Raw genomic sequence first — 20,575 nt, forward strand, 5'->3', positions numbered from 1 at the left:
TTTGCAAGTTGTGCGCTGTGATTAAACTCCAACTAATTTGGTGCTCCACAAAACCGGTCAGCCCGAGTCGCCGTTTCAGCCACGTCCAAATGTTCCCTTTGTAAGCGCTCCCCCCCCTGTTGGCACATACGCCCCGTTACCCCGCTGTCGCCCTGGCTTAGCGAATGAATTATGTTATTTGAAATTAGTTTGTGGCTCGCAACGCCGACTTGAAGTCCTACTCCAACTGAACTTCCAACAACTGCTGCAACTTCAACAACAGCAACAGCAACACCAACAACAACAACAGCAACTTGCAGCTCGAATTCCGAGTTGGCAGCGCCTGCGGAGTAATCAGGTTAATTTTAATATGTTTTCTGTAGAGCGGCGGCGTCGACAACAACTTCGTCAGTTAATGGAAAAATATCTCAAATGATGTTCCAGGATGCTTTTGTAATTAGCAGCCTCGCCCACGGTTAATTATCATGACTCGTACTCTCTATCTCTCTCCCTCTATCTCTCCCTCCCTCTCTCTTTCTCTCTCTCTGTCTTTGAACCAACAATTTTTATGTATATCGGTCAGCTGCTCAACAAGAGAACTGGCCGCAAGCCAATTGACTATTTGGCTATTTATTGCTCTTTTTTTTAATAGTTATAGCGTAAGAGCAAAGCGTGAAAGAGCTCATCAATGGTCATTAAGCAAATCTTTTGATAGGAGTCTTTCCGATCTGCAATCCGATTAGGCCTCAGTTGGCAAATGTATCCATAACATTTTCGACTGCGCTCGTCTTCAAAGCTTAAAGATAACCTGTGAATAAAAAAACAGAGTGGATTTTTAACATCACCTTTCGACTTAGAAGTATATATAACAATTAAGGGGAGTTCCTCATATTTATACTACTACAATCTATCAATTTTCCACCGCTTTTCACAGAACGTTTGTTAAGGTTTAGCTTTTATTGCGATAAATCTATAAGTTTTGCTAAACCACAGTCAGTTATTAATTTTTATTTGTGGTCTGTTGATACTTTTTAGTTGTGCTGCTTGATTGCGTTTTGACAAGTTTCTCATGCATTGCTGAAAATGTGGCCAAAATGAGCCCGTTGGCAATTTGGCCATGTATATATTAGTTAGACATGAACGCAACAAAGATTTGCATTTAATTAGTGTGCGGGGCACAGTTTGGGGAATGGGAATGCGAATGGAAATGGGAATGGGAATGGGAATGGATGGTGTCCGAAACTGCAGTCCGATGTGAGTGGAGCTGCGTGTGTGTTCCATGCCAAATGGAATGGCAATGATAATTACAGAAAGCATGTAAGCACTTAGATTGGGGTGCGGGAGAGGTAGAGGATGAGGGCGACAGAGAAGGCATACAGACAGGCCATGACAAGCAGCACCAACGAATACAAATTGCCAGCGTAAGGGGGTGTGAGATAGACAAAGACAGCGAAACAAAGAGGGAGTCAGGGAGAGGGAGTCAGGGAGAGGGAGTCAGGGAGAGGAAGTCAGGGAGAGGGAGTGAGGGAGAGGGAGTGAGGCAGAGGGAGGGGAAGAGCTGGAGAGTATGTGCTAGAAAACATTAATTTCAAATTTATGTAGAGCGTCGAGTTTTCTCCTGCTCAGCTTCTCAGTTAGCTGATGAGGGTTCGAGCTGGCCTCACAGACTGAGTGAGTGAGTGAGTCAGAGACCCAATTGTTGTCCTTCTCCCACTACCAACACCACCACTTCTGCCAGTCTTGGCAGAGAGTCGAGCCGAGTCGAGACTGCAATAAGAAGCAAAAGCAGCGACAGCAGCAGCAGCAGAGGCAGCATGAAGACGAAGAAGAAGAAGAAGTTTCTAAGATGCCCGCAGGGCGCGTGCTGAATTTAATCAGTTTGTTGGCCATGGCCTGAACGATGCCAACGTAACGAATGACAATCAAGCCAAGATGGAAAGTGGGCAGCCTGCTGCCCCACGCTTCCCGCTTCATCCCCCCCCTGCCAGCCACTTGCTGCCGGCTAACGTAAATTAGACGATGGCTCGCCGGTGCTGCATTTAACGGTAATACAATTTTATAGCTGCCGGTTAAACGCTGCACAAAAATTAGACATAAAGACAACTGCAATGTGTGTGTAACAGGCAGGGTATGCAACGGGGGGAGGGCTGCGGAGGAGGGAAAGAGTGCCAGAGACAACGTGAAAATTTCGAAAATTTAGTTGATGAGCCGGCCAGGAGAAGGAAAAGGAGAAGGAGAAGGAGAAGGAGCAGGATTGCAAGTGCGGAGTCCGTCCGTGCAGCAGGCCAAGTCAGATTGACGACAACAACGAACCGAGTAAAACAGAAAACAGCCAACTGAAGTGGCAACAGCACTTAAATATTTGACCAAAATTGGCTATAATGGATAGCCAACGACAGACTTGCCACTAATTGGATGCTCTATGTGTAACACTTGATTAAACAAATTATATATTACATATATATATCTATATATGTATTACAAATAATTGATGTGAAACAAAATTGAGTATAAATATTTAGAACATAAATCAAACACAACTCACTTAAAGGTAGTATAAAATAGGTCAACATCAAAACGAAATGTGGAGTTGGAGTTTTGAATAGTTTCAAGGATTCAATGACTATTGATGTTGTAAAGTTAATTATAGCTAAAGAAAACTATTTAATTCAATTTCCTCTGTTTTACACCAGTCATAAATGTTAGATAAATAAATATTAATGTCGTTTGAGTAAAGTCTGCTTAATTTAATGTTAAAACGTCTCAATTGGTTTACAAAAAGAGAGATGACATTTTAGACAAATAGAAAGTCACTTGAGTAAAAATATATAAAATTGGTATTTCCCTGGTATAAAACTGATAGTACTTAGTAAGTTGTTAGTTTAGTAAAAATAATAATAATAAGAAAAATAGAAAATAAATTGAGAAAGAATATTCAGAATATCTAAAATTTACAGTATTTGGAATTAGATAGACTTTCATTGATATATAAAATAGGCATTATATTATATTATGATAACAGATGATGCAGATATCCCTGATATTAAATAGACGATTTCCTTGAAATAAATTGGGTAGTATTTAGTAAAAGATACAATTTCAGTGTTGTTGTTCATATGCAAATATGCTTAGAAAGTCCATATACTTACCTTTCAGCTAAGTATTACAAACAATAATAAACAACAAATGCAGACAGAAGAGTTTGCGGTGGTCAGACAAGAGAAAACAGACAACAGAGACAAGAGAGACAAGAGAGACAAGAGGCAAGAGACGAGAGACGAGGAGAGAAGAGAGACAACAGACGATGGACGATGGACGACGACGTCATCGACACCTCCGATAGCTGAGCGATAGTTGAAGCTGAAATGAGCTGGGTGGGTGGCTGTGGCAGTGACTGCGACAGCAGACTTCCAGTTCCCTTTTCCCTGCTCCCTGCTTCCAGCTCCCAGCGTCAGCTACAACTCTAGCTCTGGTTCTGGCCATGGCTTAGACGGAGAGGTGGCCGAGTGGCCGATAGACCGACCGGTTGCATAGACCGCACGAGTTGGCGTTGTTGCATCTTCTTTTGCCTGCCCTGCGAACTGACCAACTGGCAACTGGCAACTGGCAACTGGTCAAAGTCAAGGTAGGTCGCCAAGGGGGGCTGGGCGGGGTGGGTTGCTACTGAAGCTTCGTTGCTGTTTCAGTTTTGGCTTGTCTAGTGACTTGACTGTAACCTCATTGACCAGAAAAATGCAAGCAGCAAGCAGCAACAACAACAATAACATCGCAACAGACAACAAAACATCAAATGTGAATTAGTGCAGAAGCTAGAGCAAGAGAGTAGTTGACAGAGGGGCAGGTTGGGGGTTTGGCAAGTAGGGATGGGGGGAGGGGGTAGAATGTTGCAAATGCTCCATATTTATTGGCACTTTTCAGCTTGTGTCCCGGCCGAGAAAAGGAGCAACTGTGAAACAGGAAGAGCAATTGCAGATAGTTGACAAACTGAGTCGAGTTCGAGTCGAAATCGGTTTGGTAATCGGAGCAGCAGATTTAAATATATATATACATATCCATATATTATATACATAGAGAGAAAGAGAGAGCTAGTGATGAGTTGAAAGGTCTGCGGATTGGCATTTTAATTATTAATTTCTTGACCAAAAGGAAAACTTTTCGAATTGTTCTCAATGCGGCGACAAGTGACAAATGTAGACTTCTGAAGTAATCGGATTTTAGCAGTGTTTAAGCAACTTAAACGAATGAGAATGGAATGTTTTAAGAAAATGTGTGCAAAATTATGTTTTTATTTTGAAATAATCAATTTTAGCAATTGAAACTATTTATTATAATTATTATATTGAATGTATAACGGTTGATTCATATTCAATAAATATATACATATTTGAAAAACCTATATTTACATCAATAACTTAATCTTAAACTCTGTAAAAAATTTTTCTATCAGTAAATAATTAAAGCAAAGTATATAGAAAACCTTTTAAACTATAATTTGAAATAAGCAATTAAGTAAAACTAATTATTCATATTCATTAAAAATGCTTTAATATAATTGATCAACTCATTTTTCAGCTTTTCAGATATATTTATATACGTATATAAGTAGAAATGCGACTACGAATCAAATGTGGTTGCTTATCTCAAAGATGCAAATTTGATTTTTGTATCATTAGAAATGCAAACCTCAAAACAATTTGCAACTCGAAAAATTAAAATATGTAAATATAAATTAGAAGTCGCCAAATCGCCCACGCGCCCCTCCTCTCCCCTTCTTGTGGGACGAGAGGCACTGGTCATCAGTGCAACACCCACCCTCTCCGCCAGCCCCCAGATGTTTGCCCCTCCACCGATGCCGGCAACAAGAATTGAGAAAAAACAACAATTGCTCAAAATTTGCGCTCACATTGCACGCGTGTTCGCTCTCTACGCTCACACACATATTACACATATACACATATTTTCTCACTCTTTCTCTCTCTCTCTCTCTATCTCTCTGTGTGTGTGTGGAGCTGAGTTTGGCTCGTTCAGTGTGGGGGGCCGGAGCTTCGTCAAGTGTTCACTTCTCCTGCACTAAAAACAGTTATAAATGCTGCCCACGTCGCAGTCGCAGTCGCTGCTACAGTCTTCGGCAGCAGCAGCAGCAGTGCTCATTTGTGCGCTTAATGACGTCATTATTTTTATTTTAACAACACTCGGCAGCGGGCGGAGCAGCGACGGAATAAAATACGACAACGAGTACGATTATTTCAATGGTGCACGTTGTGTGTGTGTGCGCAGCGCTGCGCTCCTGCGCAGTCAACGCCGCTGTCGACGCTGCTCGCATTTTGTTTCACATATTAGCTGAGACAAGACCACAGGCAGCAACAGCCACCCCTCTCTCCCACCCACTCAGCCAACCATTCACTCGCTGCTTGCGTCGACGTCAGTTTGACTCTGTCTGGTTTGCGCTCTCGCTCTCTGTCTCGCACTCTCTCTCTCTCTCTCTCTCTATCCCACTCCCACTGCCACTGTCAGTCGCGCGCTCGCTCTCTGTTGTGTCTCGCTCGCTTGCTCCTCCTGAGGTTTGGGCCCACTTGCTTCGGCTTCGGCCGAGGCTTCGGCAACCTTTTTTGTTTGCTCGTGTTTGTCGTAAGTCGTCGTTGTCGATGTCGTCGTCGTTGTAGTTGTCGTGGACTGTTGTTGTTGTTGTTGTTGTGGCCGCGCTTTGCTACTTATGTTGATGATTGTTGGGGGTCCAAGCGCCGTTTGTGCGCCACACGTTCATTCAGTCTGTGGACGACTTTGCGCCTGTACGTACCACTCACGCACCGTTACGTTGCTGAGCGCGCATACATACACACACACAAACACAGTCGGACGCACACACGCGCACACACAGGGTGCAACGCGTGTGCATTCTTGCATTCCATTGCCGGCGTGTGCCAGGCAGGCTACATTTAACAGCTGCATCTGCAAAACAACTACAACTGCAACTGCAACTGCAACAACCACATTGCAGCAGCCTGTGCAACCTGAGCAAAAGTATTTAACAGATTTCGCGCGCGCTTATCTCTTAAAAATCGTCGCGTGTGGCTCAGTAAACAAAAAAAAAAAAAAAGGAAAATCAAAAAAAAACAAAAAAAAAAAAAAACTGCAACAGCAACTATAAACTGCAACTGCAGCATCGGTGTTTGTGTGTTTGATGACAAAGTGCATAAAAATGTTCCGTTAATTACTCTCAATATCAGCTCGATCGTTCCGAAGTGCTTTCAGTGTTTAAAAACCCACACAAAAATAATAAAAAAAATATATAAAAAGTAACAATCTTTGGTGATCCATTGAAATTGAACTTTTACTCAAACTCATAAAGTGTTTATCAGTGGTTTTTATGAATTTAAATACTTGGCAAAGAGTTCCGAAAATTTCTGAATTAACGTTAGAAAAGTGCCTACAATTAAAGCTGCCGGCTTGAGCATCAATTCAAGAAACCAAATCGGTACACAAAATTGTCAATTGCTGCTTTAATTCTACAAAAAGACGGTAATTTTTAAAAAATATTTCTTCAAGATATTTTTGCTCATTAATTTTTGCACATTAAATGTTAAATAAGTTGAGAATCTTAAACTTGATTGATTACTTATTGGTAGTCTCTACACTTTAAATAAGAAGTTTTTTTTTTTCTGTAATTGTAAAATTACATTAGTTACTGCTTCAAGTCTTTTGTATATCAAGATTCAATAATCATAAGTTATTATTAATTATCAGCCGATTAGAAACAGTCCAACATTTTTATATAGAATATTGATTTGATGTACATGTTCTTTAAGTGTTTTGAAATCTTTTCAAGCTTTTCGAAAATTGCTTCGAGATCACTTTATTTTAATTTTTTCAGCTGGTTTAAGTCCTCCTTTAGTAGTCAGATATATGTTTTGTATGTAACATCCGAAAATTATATTAAAATTATATTTATTTGATGCACTTCAATAATTTCTAACTTTAATTTATATCTCCTATAAACGGTTAAAAGTCTTCTAGGCCCAAAAAATATTTTACTTTAACCTTATAGTTATCTTAAAATAAGTATTACCCAAAATCTCATTAGCTTATTGACCTTTAAATTCAAATTTTCGTCAGTATTCAAAGTAAAGCACATTCAATATTTTATTTGGATACTTATTTGTTCTCATTATGAAAAAAATTAACCTACACAAATCTTAAAATCTCATTAGCTAGTTTGAAGTTTAAGCATTTGGCAACACTCTTAAAATCATTAGTCTCATCTTAAATATTCATCTAATATTTTAATTACATATTATTTGTACTCATCATGTAAAAATTTAAGCTACTCAAATGTTAATACAAGTATTAGCTAAAGTCTCATTAGCTAATTGCAGTTTAATTATTAGGCAAGACTTATAATGTCATTAGTCTGACTCTTATATATGGAGTGAAGATCTCAGATAAAAGTTTGCCTCTCACGCATTTTGCGGCAAATGCAAGTTTTATGCAAATCTTTGCCTTGACATCGTATTACCGTCTAATATAATAAATTGATGTGATTTTTTTGCGATGCGATTAAAGTGGTAATGCTTTAATTAACCGATCAAATTGCAAACGGCGTCATTCGATCTGTAAATGCAGAACAGCTCAGAATTATACAAGAAAATTGTAGCCATCCCCGCTATGTATTTATGTATTTATTTATTTGGTTTTGCTTTAGTTGTGAGCACAAAAATAGAAGCCATCTAATAATATAAGTAAATACAATAAATAATAATAAAGCAGTCAGGCAGGCAGCCAAACTAAACTAATCATATGTTTAGCGACGGTCGCAGCGCTGGCAATTTGCAACAATGAGCCGCTTAAATCTGTATCTGTGAGATACTAAAATAAAAAATAAGCAACAACAATAACAACAACAACATAAATAGTTTAATGTGTGCCTAAGCCTTGCAAATGATGCCACCCCAACAACAACAACAAAATTATTAAATATATATCTAAATATTACAATTGCCATTTGAATGAGTCGCGGACAGTTTTGCAAAATACGCGCGCGCCGCTCGCTTGTAAAATGTATCTGTTGGATACAATAAGCAGCAGCAATTCACACCAGCAACAACAACAACAGCAACAACAACAACAACAACAATAGCATTAGCAATAATCAGTTTGATTTGGCAGTGGCCGCAACCTGCGCGTTACAATTTTTCCCAGTGTGTCCAAGCTCCACAAATTATCATTTATATTTCTATCTGTATCTGTATCTGTATCTGTAACTGGCCGCTAGATGTATCTATAGGGTATGTGTGCATTCGACACGAGCTCGCCAACTTTGCAGTTTTGCATTGTTCGGCACTGCTGCTGCCGCTTGGCTCGTTCATTTAATTAAATATAATTAGCTGCATTAATTGCAAATTAATACAGAGTTTAGCTTTGCATTGTTGCCAAGTAGGGGCCGGGCTATGGGCAAGGGGCATGCGGCAAGGGACTGCTGTTTCAGCCTGCAACTTGTTTTCCACGGCTAGTTATCGCGTAATTATTTTGTTGGCCGACTGCTTTAAGATTCGTAGCACACATAAATTTATGCGGCCAACGTTTCAGAACTCTATTTGCAAGCATCCATCCCCTCAATGACATTCCGACGTATCTAAATTTATTTCGCTGAATTTTCGTTTTGTATTTGCATTTAATGAGTTAATCATTTTTGTTTGTTTCTGATTTTTGCACGCTAATTAAGTGCTAAGAGCTTCGTAGAAATCAAGCTATTTTCATAGAATTTTCAACTTGACCTGCCACAGATCGAGGCTAAAATGCCGCCGCTAATATAATATCTGAAGTGTTTGCTTGTGAATTTGACATTTTATTATTATTGAAATGACATACGAATTGCACAAATGTACATGTGTCCAAATAAGTCAGTTGGGTAATATTATGAGCCATGTATTAAGTTTGTAAACCGGTTGCGATTGATTGGAAGTCTAATTTCAAAGAGCACGTGGAGTTTTCAAATGAGAGGGGTTAATGTAAATAAAAATCGCCATTATTAATCTTCATCAATTTTAATTAACGCTCTTATTTTTCATCATATTTCTTTTGTATGATCTGTTTGAGGCTTGTTTCGATCGATCATTAAAAGGATGCTTTTTTTTTTTAAATATTTGGTAAAATTTACTTAAAGACGAAGTGATAAAGTGACTCCCTCTTTCATCTTAAAGTCAATTTTACAAAATGGTATTGAGTAAGAGTCTACTACCTTATTATCTAATCTTAGAACATGTTTCTTTCTAGCCATTTCGACTATATTGAAATTTTTAAAATATTTTTTATTGCATTCAATATTTAGTTAAATACGTAATGATCTAAATTTCTAATCATGCTAACCCACTTTTTTGTAAGGTTATCAATTTACTAGCTTCATATTATCTTTATATATAAGCTATATATTATCTTCATGTTAGTAACTGCTTTTGCTAAATTTCACAATAGCTTAAATGTTTTTAAAAATATTAATTGCATGCTAGAAATCCATCTGTCGAAAGAATTATACCAAACCTGCAGACCAAAATGTCTTTTATTTCAAATCAATAAAAACTACATATTTGTAAGCAAGTTAATTAAAATAAACATGAAGTCAAGCGAAACATTAAATAAGAAATATAAATAAAACAATATAAAATTGTAATCATTTAAAAAATGTGACAAAAACATTTGGTAATTGATTTAATTATATAATGTAGTTTTAAAATGAAAGTGAGAGACTTAAAACGATTGAAAAGTAAAATAAAATAACATTAAATATTTCTTAAGAAAATATATGTTTCGCATAGGTAAACAATTAGGAATTTCATACCACACACGATTGGCAAGCAATCCGAAATGCCACCACACATACATATAGCCTGATTAAAACATTTTCAAAAGATTTTTTTTTAATGATATTGTGCATCATCAGAGAAATCCATTAAAGAGGCATGTTTTGCGAAATGCAGTTCGCCAAGTTTGAATGCATAAATAGCTGCACGAAAAATTACAAAGCGAGCCAAATCAACAACAATTATTAGATATTAAATTAAAATTAAAAATCGCTGTTGCTGTCGGGCTGGTTGTTGTTGAATTTTTATGACAAACGGATGACGAACGCATAAAAACGCTGCAAATGCGGCACAAGAAACGGCTACGAAAATCTGCAAACTGACAAGCGAAACATTAAAAATAACCAAAAGCCAGCGGCAAATTACAATCATCGCCCCCAGCACCTCCTGCTGCAGTGCAACCGCCCCAACCCAACTAGCTCCTCATCCGGCGTCACGTTGTCACTTTAAGTAGGCAAATCGTAAAAGCGGCAAACAACAAAAATAATAATGAGAAAGATAGAGAGAGAGGGAAAGAGAGAGTGAGCGAGAGTGAGAGAGAGACAGACAGACAGACAGGGAGAGTGCGTAATTATGTTGAGAGATTTTGACTTGCAATTGCATGAAACCGCCCACCAGCTAATAAGGTGTGCTGCATGCTGTTCGCCGCTGGCCCGCTGGCCCGCTGGCCCCTCGCTTTTGTTGCAGCTTCTTGGATGCGTCGTAAATTGTCGAAACAAGTAACTCAAGCTGGCCAAGTGCACTTCTCTGCTTTGGGATTAAACAAAATTAAAATAATAATTACGGCTCGTAAATGCATTGAAGCGCAAGCAAATGCCACCATTCGGGGCAGCAGCAGCAGCAGCAGCAACAACAGCAGCAGGAGCAGAAGCATCTTGAAAGGATTTTCGATTTCGTTGTTTTTGTTGTTTTCGAAAACAGCTTTTGATGTGCTGCCAAATTGGATGTGGCATTGATGGGTTTTTATGCTTACATGTTTATTGCGGCTATGTGGGCTGCAAACAGGAAATGCATTTCAATTGTGAAAGGCGCCAGTCAAATCAGCCTAAAGACGAACTCATTAAAGTATGCGTGGAGCTGCAGGCAGTCAACTTGTTATCTCATAATTGCCTCTGCACCAATATTGTGCGTAATTGGCGCAAATACACTCAAGATGCTTAGGCCTGTTGAAGGCTAAGCCTAAATAATAATCATTTGTTGATGCTGATGAATTGATTTTCAACTCTTTTATATCCTTATTTTGAGCCTTACATAAGTATGAAGAACTACGAGATACTGTTAGATATATTCTCAAAGTTAAGCACACGTGGAATTGATCTCATTTCTTATGGTCGGCACCTGGGTACCTGACTCAAGAGTACAAAAACTTATACTTGGATGTTAGTTATGCAATCTTGATGCAATTTATATAGTTAATCAATAATATATATTGGAAGACTCTACCTTTCTTGCTATCGGAAATCGATATATATAAGCGATAAAATGAAATAGGATTGATCTGCTAGTGGTATCCGAGAGGTATACATGTCAAATTTAACTAGTTTAACTCTGCTGTTGATGCTGATGAGGAATATAAATACTTTGCTGTGTCGCACAGAACAATTATCCGCATTTGAGGGGTTTACGCATTTTGTATCTGTGGGACACATTTCATTGCATACCTTTCCGCTCGCAGCTGAATGGCCTGAATGTGGAAGGCAAGTTGTGTGCTGCCAGTTGTAGATCAAGTTGAGGCTGCTGTTAATCGCAGCATCAGCGCGCATGCCACAACTTTAGAGTAGTGCCACTTCGATGTCGCATGCCTCAACGCCCACACGAAAAATACCGAAAACATTTTGCGACGATCTAAAGTGCTAAATGCACAGAAACTCAGTTCTACACACGCTCATTTAATAATGAACAATAATGAACAGTAATAATAATCAACACAAAACGTGCAAGAAGAGAGAGAAAGAGAAAGAGAGCGAGTGAGAGAGAGAGAGAGAGACACATACACACACACACACGCAGTTGGCAAACGAATTTTTATCAACGAACGCGCATCATTTCAATTAAGAAAATGTCACAAGTGTCCAAATGGCAACGGCACACGGGCCAAGCGTCCTCGCTCGCCCTCTCTCTCTCTCTCTCTCCCTCCCTGTCTCTCTCTCCCTCTTTTCTAGCGCTCTTTCTAGCTGGCCATGCGATGAGATGAAGACACGCAAAGAGCAGCAGGAAGACACGCAAGAGAGAGAGAGAGAGAGAGACGTGCAGAGAGAGCAGCTGTTCCTCTGATGCGCACTTTCATTTCTATTATAGCGAAGCTGCCGCCCTCCTTTGCCCCCTCGTCTATCAATAAGTATGCCCTGATCGCCAGGCCCCCCCTGTCCCCCCTGTCCCCCACCCTAGTCTTAACATTTTTAATGGCTTAGTTTTTGGAGCCATTTCCTATAATTAATGCGAATTGTCACACGCTAGAAATGAGAAGAACGGCAACTGGCTTCGATTCGCCTTCTCTCTTTTAATTCATTACACTTTGTCTTTTGTTATTGTTATTGTTGTTGTTGTTGCTGCTCATTCTTAATTAGTAATTAAATAATTTATGCTTTGCGTTTTTCACTGCGACGCATTCCAGCATTGAGCGCTAGACCTTAAAAACCAAACATGAAACCATAATTAATTTTATTTTTCTGTTCGGTTCTGTTCTGTTTTTGGTCGTTTTGTAGCCAAAAAAAGAAACAAAAAAAAATAAAGTATTTTGCTCAATTAGCAATTAAAGTTCCTCACAGACCATTGCGTGTGTCAAAGTGCCCAACTTATCTAGTCGAACTGCACATTAAACATATCTATATATATATATATATATATATATATTGAGAGAGGGGACATTATTTAGGGGTTAATATTGGTACAGAGCTCTGCATGTTTGATGATGGATGGCTAGCAGATAAATGTCATTGATAGTGTGTGTCGTGTTTTGTAACAGCAGCAACGAGAAATGTGAATCAAAAAATTAATTAAGAACAAAATTGGGGCATATGCTTGTACAGCGGAGAGATCTCAAGATTGACGGTGTTTGTTATCTTACTATTTACGGATAAGTGAAAAACTTCTTTAGTAAAATGAAAAAAAATATAGAAACATCCATCAAAAATAGAGTCCCAAACTTTCGGCTCAATTGTTTTTCATCTAAGAACTCTGTCCCAAACATTACACAAATCCAAGATAACAGGGTTAAATAGCAAATAAAAAAGAAATAAATATAATAAAGAGCTCACTTACTGCACCCACAAGTAACTGACCCCTCCCCCCTCCACTTCCACCCAAGCACACCTCTTTTAGCCGGCGGCACAAGCTGCTTAGCCACTTTAGTCATAAAAATGTAACACCTGCTTATCTGCAATGCCTCCGCAACATGCTCAGCAAATGGCCAACAGTCGAGAGACGACAACAACCAAGGCAACACAATGCTCAGGACCTTGCTCAAGCCCCATCGCACACACATACACAGATACACTCAGTTACACATACCAACACACACAGACACACACACAGCAAGGCGAGCTAAACCGCAAGCAACCCAAAGCAATCAAAAACATTTCTCAAACGGGTAAAAAAAAAAATATAGAAGTATATCAAGGAGGGGGGTCGGGTTGTTGTAAAACCTGACCTAACCCCAGCCAGGAGCTGGCGCAAATACCGTAAAAACACTTTACGGAATTTCTCAACGCCTGGTAAGCCATGGCACGGGCATAAAATCAACCCCAAAAACTTAACCAAAGTAACTCCAAAAGCAAAGTCGTTAAAGTCGCCGACGGCAAAAGTATCGAAAGAAGAGATATTGACAGAGCATGGAGAGGAGGACAGAGGGGGTAAGAGCGAGAGTGAGAGAGAGAGAAACAGTGGCAGCCAAAAAAAAAGAATCTTTTAAAAACATTTAACGGATTTGGCGACCGTTTTTTTTATGGGGGGCGTTGGCAATGTTTTCATTTTACATGCATTATCCTGGCCAGCAAAGTGTTGACATTCAAATAATAATTTTAATTGCTTAAAATAACACAAAGTCCTCTTTTTTTATTGCTCTACTCAACGACTTTGACCCTTGGCCAAATCTAATTTTTTTTTTTTGGTGTGCCTGGCATGTGTGCAAAGAGTATAATGTGGGTGTGTGTGTGTGGGTCTATTTAAACACAAAGGGTAATTAACATTTTTCTTGTGCTGGCGCCGGCCAAAGGATAAGCAGCTTGTACAGCAGCCCAAAGTCAAAATGAGCTGCGGACTCCAGGATCCGGGATATATATATATATATGCATCTATTATAGAAAAAAAGGGACCACACATTACGAGTTTGGTTGTGTTATTTCTGTTTTTTTTTTGCGGTTTTCGCATTTGGTTTAACTTGGCTGGTTGCTAATGCCTTTGGGGTCTTATTCCTATGGCTGGGTGTGTGTTACGTGTGTGTGTGTGGGTGTGAGTGTGTACTGCTGCAGCGACCGCCTTTCAACACCTTCAGCAAAGCGTGAATTAAGTGCTCGAGATTTTGCTACACTTAATACAAACAAATTTGCAGCGTGCCATCCCCAACCCTCTCGTTGCATGCAACATGTGGCCTTCTGTGGGTCACTCTTTGTTTTTGTTGTTGTTGTTGTTGTGTTCCTTCTCTCTTTCCACACTCTCCGCATCTTGCAGTTAATTGCGCAATTAGCTCGACAGTTGTCAGAGGCATGTGACGACTGCGACATGTCTCATTAACGAGGCAGATGGCACTTCTACTGCTACCCTGTTGTACTGTTGCAAGTAGCACGTTGAGAGTAGCAGCGACATTTTTAATTGCGTTTGATTAACGAAAACTAAACGAAAAACACTAAAAAACATGGCATGAAATGAAGATAAAGCCATTCCGTGAAATGGGTTAACTGTCTTGAAAAGGTTTGAAACACATTAAGAATATTGGCGAAAAACAAATCAACTTGTCTTTAATTTCCACAAGCGCCTACATTTCTGATCAATTAGCCTCTGACTATATGCTTTAAGAACGCTACGGCTAATGGCTAACAGAATTCAATCAATTACAAGAAAGTTCAATGTTCGCTTCTCATATGTTAAAATATTTAATTGAAAATCTGAATCCTTCCTCTATATATGCTTTCATTATTGTTGTTGAAATACTCAATTTTGATTCTTCTATATGTATATATTATTATTTTATAATATTGATATTCACTTTAGTTTCCTTTATGCTTCAATCTTTCTTTTCTCTTTTCTTTAGTTCTTAGAATCTTCTTGTTATATTTTCCATTTATTTGCTAAATATCAAAAACATTTGGCGCTCACAATAAGTCAACTAGAATTGGGCATTAAACCCGCTCTGACCACATCCGTGGTTAACAAAAACAGCTGTTTCTGATCCGTAGCCTTTTTCCTTTGATGGAACTGAACGGAGCTGAAAACTCGGTTTATTGTTGTCCTTGTCTCGATTAACTACATAAACAGCAGCAAACAGTAGCCTTAATTGTTTTGCACTTAATCAAAATGAGCAGCACTAGACAAGGGGAGGGATTGTTATAAGAGAACCGAGACGGGTCTATCTCGTAGTCGTGGCCATCAAAGGCTGCCCGGGCAGAATGTTTAACCCAAAGTTGCACAAAAGCATTTCGTTGACGGAGAGGAAGGAAGAGGAGGTGTCGTTGTTGTTGTTGTTGCTGTTGTTGCTGTTGTTAAAAAGCAAAAAATTGAAAACTAAAGAGCAACTTGGGGCTGCACGCCAGTCAGCAAAAGGGACACACAGTCAGCCAGCCACACACACAGATAGAGACAGACAGACAGACAGACGGAGAGACAGACAGGCAGGCAGGCAGACAGAGGACAGACAAACGACGTCGGCGTCGACGACATCAACACCCGGGCAATGTGAAAAGAAAAACGTTTTATGAGCTCATTCACAAAAAGGGACACTCACACACCCAAACACACAGACACACACACACACATACACACACACACACACAAGGAGTTACTATTCTGAAGTAGAAAACAACCTGTTGCATATTTCAACACAAATTTGCCAAAGTGTGGCAGCACTTTTCTTTATTTATTTTTTTTTTTTCTACTTGCCAAAATTATATGTTAAAACACGAAGTGGGAGTTTTTCTGCATTTTGTTTTTTGCTGACCCCACCTCTCCCCACCTCTTCTTTTTTTTATTTGGGTCTTTTGTGTGTAAGATTTGTTAACGGGGGCCAAAACAGAATTGGCTTGGAAATCTTTTGCCACTGCACGCTTTTGGTGTCCTGCTCTTTGAGCTGACTGCCAAGTGTCTGTAATTTTTCTTTTAGTGGGTGTTTTAATAGAGTTTTCCTATTTGACTTTGTGTGTTTGGCTGTGTGTGTGTGGGTGTGTGTGTGTGTGTGGATGTGTGTGTGTGTGTGAGTATGTTTATGTAGGTGTGTGGGTATGCCTTGGCGAGTGGGCGTTTTAAGTGCGCCTAATGGGCCACTTGAATGCTGCTTGTAGCAAGACTGAGAAATCAGTTGGTATGCCTTCTAGCTGTAGATAAGTATATATATACACACACACATATATATATATATATATATACATGTAGGAATTTTGCGGACTGTGCAGTGGCTTTGGCATGTTGACTGAAACTGAAGCTGAAGGTCAAGAACTGTACCTGCGATGTGAGCCATTAACTTGTTTGATACAGTTGAAGGCTTATGTGGGCTTTCAAAGAGTGGCTTTAAGAGATGTGCTCTGTATTCAATTATGTTAATTTTGTTTAAAGCTTTTTTCATTAAACTATAATAAAGATTAGGGGTTTACTTTCCCTGAATTGGAGTGAGGGAAAGCAAATAACAAATTGAAAACTTAATTGAAAATAGTTATAACATTTTATTTGAGTAGCACAAGCTTAGATTATTCTTATCGATTATCGATTATGACTAAACTTAATACAAACTTTGACTAGTATCTACAACTGCATATTGTAGTTTCATTTTGAAATGTTGTTATAATGTTTAAACTTGTCCTCTTTTTTAGTTATTTATTATGTTAGTATTATATTTACTCACTTTGTATTGTCTTATTTTTCATGAGCCATCACAATTATTATTTTATTTGTTATTACGCCCAAACCTTCAGTTTGTGATGTGCTAAAAAAGAAATCACATCTCTATTGGCAGTTTTTGCTCATCTTTGTCTTTGGCACAGGGCTTTTCACCGCCAACTCAGTGACTCGTCAAACCAACACAGAAACAACAACAACAACAACAGCAACAACAGCAACAACAACTCTCGACAACACTTGTGTCTGTCACATTAAGAGACGACAGCAGCGTCGCAATGAGTTTTGAATGCTGTGCGCCTGCTGCTTTTAGCCAAGTAACACAGCGAAGGCGCCGCCTGTTGCGCCAACAGTGGTAGTGGTTGTTGGCCAAGTTAAGTGAGAGACTCGGCAGCGGCAGCAACTGCCGCCTGCCATGACCATGGCCAAGACATCTAAGCTGATGGGGCTTTTACAACTTCATAAGTTGTTGTTTTCTTTTTCCATGTAATTTCAGCTGTTATTGCTGCGGCCACTTTTTGTGCGCATCTTCGTCAGCCACGTGACGTCACGAGGCTGCTGCGGCTGCTGCTGCTGCTGCGGCTGCTGCTGCTGTCGATTTTTCGCACGCTTTTTTCTGGGTGTGTGTGTGTTGTTTGTCTGCTGCTTGTGGCTGTTGCCAGTTGCTGCGCTGCTGTTATTGCGGCGACGTCAACTTGGCGTGTGTGTGTCTGTCTGCCACAATGTTGTGTATAGTTGTATGTAGTTCTGTATGTGTGTGTGTGTGTGTGTGTGTGTGCGAGTATGTTTTTCCTACAAACTTAGTCGCAATCTGTGTAATCTCCTCAAGCGTCACCGCCTGCCATTCATGAACTTTGCTTGCTTCATTCATAAGCCACACAACACAACAGCAAAACAAAGAAAAACAACAAAAGCAGCAGCAGCAAAAAAACAAACAACATCAAACAAAAAACAACAGCGAACGCTTAGCGCCATTTTTGGCGTCGCATTCGTGTGTTTTATTTATGGTTTGTTATGGCCGTCGCTCGATTGATGTGCCCGATTAGCAGGTCGACCCAGCAACCAGAAGCCAGCGACAGGCAACCAGTTACGGTTGCAGCTCAGTTCCAGCTCAGTTGCAACTCATTCACAAAGGTAAAAAACTTATCTAAATGAGCTATGGTCGTTTATTACATGCAATTACTGGCGCACATTGCGTATAAGTTATGCGAATTATCTGAAATTGCCGGGCAAAAAACCACAAATCGACCGACTTTTCATTACTGCCACACCACGATTAGCATTTTAATTTAGCATAATTTCAAAATGCAAACGCAGCAAACAAACAGCAAAACAAATAGAAATGACGAGGCACACGAAGCTTGCTAGGAATAAATGTTAAATGGGTTCTTTGGAAATTAATAAATGGCAGGAATAGTAAAGAATTGGAAATAATAGTTAAAGCGAAGAAAACATCCTCTAACTGAAAGTATATTGCGTGTCAAATTTGTCCGCATAACAGAATAATTGAACAAGTTATAGATTTAAGCGGATTGTAATAATGAGTAGCGCCTTAAGTAAAGTCCAATTATCTAAGCCTAATGAGAAAATAATAATAAATCTGTACACAGAAGTTCAGAAAACAGTTTATGATTTTTATTCGATGGACAAAACAAGAATGAACGATTATCTTGGGATATCTCAGCCGAAGATGAAATCCGCTGGAGTTAAAGCTATGCCAACCTATTCAATATTTGTGTTTAGAAAAATCAACGAAGCAAATCAAACAAATATTTTAAAACATTTTTTCCAATTACTCCATTTTTAGTTCTGGTTTTGAATTGCATATATCACATTTGTATAGTTATATTGTTTCAGAGAGGGAGACATGTATATCTCAATGGGAGATATAGAATATAGAGAGTTCTCTTTTAATGCGTAGCAAGTTTGAAAACAAAATTAAAATACCCTGTACAAGGGTATAGATAGAGAGCGAAGTGAAGAAACGGGCATTTATTTTGATAAAGATTTGCTGTGCATATGGTATGCCAAATGAGTGTGTATGTGTTGTGTGTTGTGTGTTAGATTGTCGAAGCAAACAATTCCTATTGCTAGGCCTACAACACACAGCTCAGTGCCCATTTCAGTTTCAGCTTGAGTCTTGCCTGCAATTTATGAGCCCCCAATGAGCGCAAATTTCAGCGCATTTGGTTGGCAGTGTGTTTCTCCATTTATATGTGTATGTGAGTGTTTATGACACACACACACACATGAATTCAGTGCCCAATTGACTATAATTTCTGAATAATTTACAGGCAAGCCGATAAGTATTGTATATTTTTAAATTATTTGAACAAGGTGTTTGCAATTTATAACAAGTTTTTAATGTGTCTTTCCCTAGTTGCAGGTCAAGTGTTTTTTATTTATTTCTGTTTTTTAAATAATACAATGTAGAATAAGATAAAAGTTCAAATATTAAGAAAAATACCTCACCTAAAAATAAATATATTAGCCTTAAATTTAATGCAGATTTCTCCTTATTTATGGAAGGATTTGTATATGTTTATCCAATACGAACTGTTTATCCAACTTGCATGCCAATTTCCTAATCGAAATGACCTTGATACAATAACGATAAGTTATATGTGTATTATTTATTTCAAATTCAAATACATTTTATGCCATTTTGGCACACAATGTGCTGAACAGTATCAATGCAGGTTTTGCCTATTTGGCAGGATGGCGAGCGATAAGCTGACAATAAATTTGTGAACGGCACTAAAAATAAAATCGATGTAACCTATAATTTACATTTGGACCGCTTATACCCCTTGTGAGACGGCTGTAGCTTTGTCCCGAGGGTCGCAACCCAAACATGGCCACATAATTATCGAATGCGTCTATTTATTTACAATAATTAAATCTGTCAAGCTTCAATATGTATTTCGATTTCAATTGCCGCTTGGCGCGTAGAACATTTTGAGAAATACGTTGGAAAAAAATCCAATTACAGCAACAACATGTTGTTGTTGGAGGGGGCAAAGGGGGGCCCACTGGGCGCGTTGTGATTTGTGATTGGTCGACAACCGAGACTCGATTGGAAGTTGTTGTTGCAGCTGGAATGCTGACGCCGTTAATTGGGCAAATTATTTTACTTATTATTAATAAATATGTATTGTGTTATTGTTGTTTATTAATTGGCATTATTGCCAGTCGCTGTCAACGTTGCGGCGTCAGCGACAAAACGCCTCAAATTGCGTCATTTGTGACGCGTGAAGCAATACGCTCAGTGCGAGGATGCAACAAAATGAATCTGAGATAGTGGACAAAATCGGGTAATGAGCACAATTCTATGAAAGCTTAAATGCAGGAAGTTTGTTTCTTTATAAAGTCCACAATTTGTCTTCTCTCAATTCAAGGGTGATTATAATTTTAGTGTGAATTTCAATAATATTTCTGAGCATACTAAACATGTGATGTAGGGCAACTTAAGTTGTAATCGGTTCCAGTTCCCTTGGGAATGAAATTTGTACGTAACACTGCTCAAGATTGAGGCGTTACCACCTCCCCGCCTTTGCTGCTAGCATTGGGTATTCCAAGAAATCACCACCACATCATCAACGTAATCATCATCATCAACAACAGCGTTAGCTACAAAAGAAGGCACAAGGCACTTGAGTGTGTACAAAAATTAACACATTTAAATGACTTTCATTAAAAGT

At 38.9% G+C, this 20,575-nt stretch overlaps 1 protein-coding gene across 1 annotated transcript in view; it reads left to right on the top strand.

Annotated features, from left to right (window-relative positions):
- The first annotated feature begins 6,260 nt into the window (after positions 1–6,260).
- Positions 6,261–20,575, top strand: part of LOC6560251 (dual specificity protein kinase splA) — an 80,728-nt gene continuing 66,413 nt past the window's right edge. Inside the window, exon 1 of the mRNA XM_043216387.1 lies at positions 6,261–6,498. The gene's annotated coding sequence lies outside the window, so the exon portion shown is untranslated. The remainder of the gene's footprint in view (positions 6,499–20,575) is intronic.

The sequence above is a fragment of the Drosophila grimshawi genome, unplaced genomic scaffold, assembly GCF_018153295.1.
Source record: "Drosophila grimshawi isolate 15287-2541.00 unplaced genomic scaffold, ASM1815329v1 contig_1367, whole genome shotgun sequence".
Taxonomy (NCBI): domain Eukaryota; kingdom Metazoa; phylum Arthropoda; class Insecta; order Diptera; family Drosophilidae; genus Drosophila; species Drosophila grimshawi.